Below are 6,000 nucleotides of genomic sequence, written 5' to 3'. Positions count from 1 at the left end.
TAGACGTGTCGGAACACCAAACAGCGCTGGTCGAAATTGACCCACAGCTCGCTTGAGCCCGGGGCCAGCCACACCGACTGCAGCCGGTCAGTAGGAGTCGTCGCGGGTGAGAAACAGCGCGGCAGCAGCGAGCACGATGGGCACGCCATGGTAGGCAGCGTGCCAGACCCGCAGAGCCGCAGAAACGAGTGCGGCGAGCACAGCAAAAGGACGCAAAAGTGCCGCGACCCGGGATCGAACCAGGGACCTTCAGATCTTCAGTCTGACGCTCTCCCAACTGAGCTATCGAGGCGCCAAAAGTCAAACCTACCCGCCTGCCCCCAAATTTTGCGCCCTCGCATGCACAACACAACGCTTCCCGTGCCCACACACGCTGCCCGCACACCGCCGCCGTCCCCTCCTCTACCTACGTGGCCAATCCGATCCCCGCTCCGACGCCATCCCGCATCGAACGAGACCTCCGATCATGCCGAGTGTATCTCGTCGCTACGCACTATTGACGCCGTCCCGAGCGCATTGGCCCGGGCTACCACGTCCTGCCGCCCACTCGGTGCCGTGTTCGTAGCTATAGACGTGTCGGAACACCAAACAGCGCTGGTCGAAATTGACCCGCAGCTCGCTTGAGCCCGGGGCCAGCCACACCGACTGCAGCCGGTCAGTAGGAGTCGTCGCGGGTGAGAAACAGCGCGGCAGCAGCGAGCACGATGGGCACGCCATGGTAGGCAGCGTGCCAGACCCGCAGAGCCGCAGAAACGAGTGCGGCGAGCACAGCAAAAGGACGCAAAAGTGCCGCGACCCGGGATCGAACCAGGGACCTTCAGATCTTCAGTCTGACGCTCTCCCAACTGAGCTATCGAGGCGCCAAAAGTCAAACCTACCCGCCTGCCCCAAAATTTTGCGCCCTCGCATGCACAACACAACGCTTCCCGTGCCCACACACGCTGCCCGCACACCGCCGCCGTCCCCTCCTCTACCTACGTGGCCAATCCGATCCCCGCTCCGACGCCATCCCGCATCGAACGAGACCTCCGATCATGCCGAGTGTATCTCGTCGCTACGCACTATTAACGCCGTCCCGAGCGCATTGGCCCGGGCTACCACGTCCTGCCGCCCACTCGGTGCCGTGTTCGTAGCTATAGACGTGTCGGAACACCAAACAGCGCTGGTCGAAATTGACCCGCAGCTCGCTTGAGCCCGGGGCCAGCCACACCGACTGCAGCCGGTCAGTAGGAGTCGTCGCGGGTGAGAAACAGCGCGGCAGCAGCGAGCACGATGGGCACGCCATGGTAGGCAGCGTGTCAGACCCGCAGAGCCGCAGAAACGAGTGCGGCGAGCACAGCAAAAGGACGCAAAAGTGCCGCGACCCGGGATCGAACCAGGGACCTTCAGATCTTCAGTCTGACGCTCTCCCAACTGAGCTATCGAGGCGCCAAAAATCAAACCTACCCGCCTGCCCCAAAATTTTGCGCCCTCGCATGCACAACACAACGCTTCCCGTGCCCACACACGCTGCCCGCACACCGCCGCCGTCCCCTCCTCTACCTACGTGGCCAATCCGATCCCCGCTCCGACGCCATCCCGCATCGAACGAGACCTCCGATCATGCCGAGTGTATCTCGTCGCTACGCACTATTGACGCCGTCCCGAGCGCATTGGCCCGGGCTACCACGTCCTGCCGCCCACTCGGTGCCGTGTTCGTAGCTATAGACGTGTCGGAACACCAAACAGCGCTGGTCGAAATTGACCCGCAGCTCGCTTGAGCCCGGGGCCAGCCACACCGACTGCAGCCGGTCAGTAGGAGTCGTCACGGGTGAGAAACAGCGCGACAGCAGCGAGCACGATGGGCACGCCATGGTAGGCAGCGTGTCAGACCCGCAGAGCCGCAGAAACGAGTGCGGCGAGCACAGCAAAAGGACGCAAAAGTGCCGCGACCCGGGATCGAACCAGGGACCTTCAGATCTTCAGTCTGACGCTCTCCCAACTGAGCTATCGAGGCGCCAAAAATCAAACCTACCCGCCTGCCCCAAAATTTTGCGCCCTCGCATGCACAACACAACGCTTCCCGTGCCCACACACGCTGCCCGCACACCGCCGCCGTCCCCTCCTCTACCTACGTGGCCAATCCGATCCCCGCTCCGACGCCATCCCGCATCGAACGAGACCTCCGATCATGCCGAGTGTATCTCGTCGCTACGCACTATTGACGCCGTCCCGAGCGCATTGGCCCGGGCTACCACGTCCTGCCGCCCACTCGGTGCCGTGTTCGTAGCTATAGACGTGTCGGAACACCAAACAGCGCTGGTCGAAATTGACCCGCAGCTCGCTTGAGCCCGGGGCCAGCCACACCGACTGCAGCCGGTCAGTAGGAGTCGTCACGGGTGAGAAACAGCGCGGCAGCAGCGAGCACGATGGGCACGCCATGGTAGGCAGCGTGTCAGACCCGCAGAGCCGCAGAAACGAGTGCGGCGAGCACAGCAAAAGGACGCAAAAGTGCCGCGACCCGGGATCGAACCAGGGACCTTCAGATCTTCAGTCTGACGCTCTCCCAACTGAGCTATCGAGGCGCCAAAAGTCAAACCTACCCGCCTGCCCCAAAATTTTGCGCCCTCGCATGCACAACACAACGCTTCCCGTGCCCACACACGCTGCCCGCACACCGCCGCCGTCCCCTCCTCTACCTACGTGGCCAATCCGATCCCCGCTCCGACGCCATCCCGCATCGAACGAGACCTCCGATCATGCCGAGTGTATCTCGTCGCTACGCACTATTGACGCCGTCCCGAGCGCATTGGCCCGGGCTACCACGTCCTGCCGCCCACTCGGTGCCGTGTTCGTAGCTATACACGTGTCGGAACACCAAACAGCGCTGGTCGAAATTGACCCGCAGCTCGCTTGAGCCCGGGGCCAGCCACACCGACTGCAGCCGGTCAGTAGGAGTCGTCGCGGGTGAGAAACAGCGCGGCAGCAGCGAGCACGATGGGCACGCCATGGTAGGCAGCGTGTCAGACCCGCAGAGCCGCAGAAACGAGTGCGGCGAGCACAGCAAAAGGACGCAAAAGTGCCGCGACCCGGGATCGAACCAGGGACCTTCAGATCTTCAGTCTGACGCTCTCCCAACTGAGCTATCGAGGCGCCAAAAGTCAAACCTACCCGCCTGCCCCCAAATTTTGCGCCCTCGCATGCACAACACAACGCTTCCCGTGCCCACACACGCTGCCCGCACACCGCCGCCGTCCCCTCCTCTACCTACGTGGCCAATCCGATCCCCGCTCCGACGCCATCCCGCATCGAACGAGACCTCCGATCATGCCGAGTGTATCTCGTCGCTACGCACTATTGACGCCGTCCCGAGCGCATTGGCCCGGGCTACCACGTCCTGCCGCCCACTCGGTGCCGTGTTCGTAGCTATAGACGTGTCGGAACACCAAACAGCGCTGGTCGAAATTGACCCGCAGCTCGCTTGAGCCCGGGGCCAGCCACACCGACTGCAGCCGGTCAGTAGGAGTCGTCGCGGGTGAGAAACAGCGCGGCAGCAGCGAGCACGATGGGCACGCCATGGTAGGCAGCGTGCCAGACCCGCAGAGCCGCAGAAACGAGTGCGGCGAGCACAGCAAAAGGACGCAAAAGTGCCGCGACCCGGGATCGAACCAGGGACCTTCAGATCTTCAGTGACGCTCTCCCAACTGAGCTATCGAGGCGCCAAAAGTCAAACCTACCCGCCTGCCCCAAAATTTTGCGCCCTCGCATGCACAACACAACGCTTCCCGTGCCCACACACGCTGCCCGCACACCGCCGCCGTCCCCTCCTCTACCTACGTGGCCAATCCGATCCCCGCTCCGACGCCATCCCGCATCGAACGAGACCTCCGATCATGCCGAGTGTATCTCGTCGCTACGCACTATTGACGCCGTCCCGAGCGCATTGGCCCGGGCTACCACGTCCTGCCGCCCACTCGGTGCCGTGTTCGTAGCTATAGACGTGTCGGAACACCAAACAGCGCTGGTCGAAATTGACCCGCAGCTCGCTTGAGCCCGGGGCCAGCCACACCGACTGCAGCCGGTCAGTAGGAATCGTCGCGGGTGAGAAACAGCGCGGCAGCAGCGAGCACGATGGGCACGCCATGGTAGGCAGCGTGTCAGACACCGCAGAGCCGCAGAAACGAGTGCGGCGAGCACAGCAAAAGGACGCAAAAGTGCCGCGACCCGGGATCGAACCAGGGACCTTCAGATCTTCAGTGACGCTCTCCCAACTGAGCTATCGAGGCGCCAAAAGTCAAACCTACCCGCCTGCCCCAAAATTTTGCGCCCTCGCATGCACAACACAACGCTTCCCGTGCCCACACACGCTGCCCGCACACCGCCGCCGTCCCCTCCTCTACCTACGTGGCCAATCCGATCCCCGCTCCGACGCCATCCCGCATCGAACGAGACCTCCGATCATGCCGAGTGTATCTCGTCGCTACGCACTATTGACGCCGTCCCGAGCGCATTGGCCCGGGCTACCACGTCCTGCCGCCCACTCGGTGCCGTGTTCGTAGCTATAGACGTGTCGGAACACCAAACAGCGCTGGTCGAAATTGACCCGCAGCTCGCTTGAGCCCGGGGCCAGCCACACCGACTGCAGCCGGTCAGTAGGAGTCGTCACGGGTGAGAAACAGCGCGACAGCAGCGAGCACGATGGGCACGCCATGGTAGGCAGCGTGTCAGACCCGCAGAGCCGCAGAAACGAGTGCGGCGAGCACAGCAAAAGGACGCAAAAGTGCCGCGACCCGGGATCGAACCAGGGACCTTCAGATCTTCAGTCTGACGCTCTCCCAACTGAGCTATCGAGGCGCCAAAAATCAAACCTACCCGCCTGCCCCCAAATTTTGCGCCCTCGCATGCACAACACAACGCTTCCCGTGCCCACACACGCTGCCCGCACACCGCCGCCGTCCCCTCCTCTACCTACGTGGCCAATCCGATCCCCGCTCCGACGCCATCCCGCATCGAACGAGACCTCCGATCATGCCGAGTGTATCTCGTCGCTACGCACTATTGACGCCGTCCCGAGCGCATTGGCCCGGGCTACCACGTCCTGCCGCCCACTCGGTGCCGTGTTCGTAGCTATAGACGTGTCGGAACACCAAACAGCGCTGGTCGAAATTGACCCACAGCTCGCTTGAGCCCGGGGCCAGCCACACCGACTGCAGCCGGTCAGTAGGAGTCGTCGCGGGTGAGAAACAGCGCGGCAGCAGCGAGCACGATGGGCACGCCATGGTAGGCAGCGTGCCAGACACCGCAGAGCCGCAGAAACGAGTGCGGCGAGCACAGCAAAAGGACGCAAAAGTGCCGCGACCCGGGATCGAACCAGGGACCTTCAGATCTTCAGTGACGCTCTCCCAACTGAGCTATCGAGGCGCCAAAAGTCAAACCTACCCGCCTGCCCCAAAATTTTGCGCCCTCGCATGCACAACACAACGCTTCCCGTGCCCACACACGCTGCCCGCACACCGCCGCCGTCCCCTCCTCTACCTACGTGGCCAATCCGATCCCCGCTCCGACGCCATCCCGCATCGAACGAGACCTCCGATCATGCCGAGTGTATCTCGTCGCTACGCACTATTGACGCCGTCCCGAGCGCATTGGCCCGGGCTACCACGTCCTGCCGCCCACTCGGTGCCGTGTTCGTAGCTATACACGTGTCGGAACACCAAACAGCGCTGGTCGAAATTGACCCACAGCTCGCTTGAGCCCGGGGCCAGCCACACCGACTGCAGCCGGTCAGTAGGAGTCGTCGCGGGTGAGAAACAGCGCGGCAGCAGCGAGCACGATGGGCACGCCATGGTAGGCAGCGTGCCAGACACCGCAGAGCCGCAGAAACGAGTGCGGCGAGCACAGCAAAAGGACGCAAAAGTGCCGCGACCCGGGATCGAACCAGGGACCTTCAGATCTTCAGTGACGCTCTCCCAACTGAGCTATCGAGGCGCCAAAAGTCAAACCTACCCGCCTGCCCCAAAA

The 6,000-nt window shown here is 63.0% G+C and overlaps 11 non-coding genes across 11 annotated transcripts; all 11 read right to left on the bottom strand.

The window, feature by feature from the left end:
* Positions 1 to 219: 219 nt before the first annotated feature.
* On the bottom strand, positions 220 to 292 carry PHYSODRAFT_t1333. Its single transcript has one exon. It is a non-coding gene; the product is annotated as a tRNA-Phe (tRNA).
* Positions 293 to 787: 495 nt separating this feature from the next.
* PHYSODRAFT_t1332 lies at positions 788 to 860 on the bottom strand. Its single transcript has one exon. It is a non-coding gene; the product is annotated as a tRNA-Phe (tRNA).
* Positions 861 to 1,355: 495 nt separating this feature from the next.
* On the bottom strand, positions 1,356 to 1,428 carry PHYSODRAFT_t1331. The gene has a single exon. It is a non-coding gene; the product is annotated as a tRNA-Phe (tRNA).
* Positions 1,429 to 1,923: 495 nt separating this feature from the next.
* PHYSODRAFT_t1330 lies at positions 1,924 to 1,996 on the bottom strand. Its single transcript has one exon. It is a non-coding gene; the product is annotated as a tRNA-Phe (tRNA).
* A 495-nt stretch (positions 1,997 to 2,491) lies between these two features.
* Positions 2,492 to 2,564, bottom strand: PHYSODRAFT_t1329. Its single transcript has one exon. It is a non-coding gene; the product is annotated as a tRNA-Phe (tRNA).
* Positions 2,565 to 3,059: 495 nt separating this feature from the next.
* PHYSODRAFT_t1328 lies at positions 3,060 to 3,132 on the bottom strand. Its single transcript has one exon. It is a non-coding gene; the product is annotated as a tRNA-Phe (tRNA).
* A 495-nt stretch (positions 3,133 to 3,627) lies between these two features.
* PHYSODRAFT_t1327 lies at positions 3,628 to 3,698 on the bottom strand. The gene has a single exon. It is a non-coding gene; the product is annotated as a tRNA-Phe (tRNA).
* Positions 3,699 to 4,194: 496 nt separating this feature from the next.
* On the bottom strand, positions 4,195 to 4,265 carry PHYSODRAFT_t1326. Its single transcript has one exon. It is a non-coding gene; the product is annotated as a tRNA-Phe (tRNA).
* Positions 4,266 to 4,760: 495 nt separating this feature from the next.
* PHYSODRAFT_t1325 lies at positions 4,761 to 4,833 on the bottom strand. Its single transcript has one exon. It is a non-coding gene; the product is annotated as a tRNA-Phe (tRNA).
* A 496-nt stretch (positions 4,834 to 5,329) lies between these two features.
* On the bottom strand, positions 5,330 to 5,400 carry PHYSODRAFT_t1324. Its single transcript has one exon. It is a non-coding gene; the product is annotated as a tRNA-Phe (tRNA).
* A 496-nt stretch (positions 5,401 to 5,896) lies between these two features.
* On the bottom strand, positions 5,897 to 5,967 carry PHYSODRAFT_t1323. The gene has a single exon. It is a non-coding gene; the product is annotated as a tRNA-Phe (tRNA).
* Positions 5,968 to 6,000: the final 33 nt, after the last annotated feature.

The sequence above is a fragment of the Phytophthora sojae genome (assembly GCF_000149755.1).
Source record: "Phytophthora sojae unplaced genomic scaffold PHYSOscaffold_7, whole genome shotgun sequence".
NCBI lineage: Eukaryota > Oomycota > Peronosporomycetes > Peronosporales > Peronosporaceae > Phytophthora > Phytophthora sojae.
This window is presented reverse-complemented; position numbering and strand designations above follow the sequence as displayed.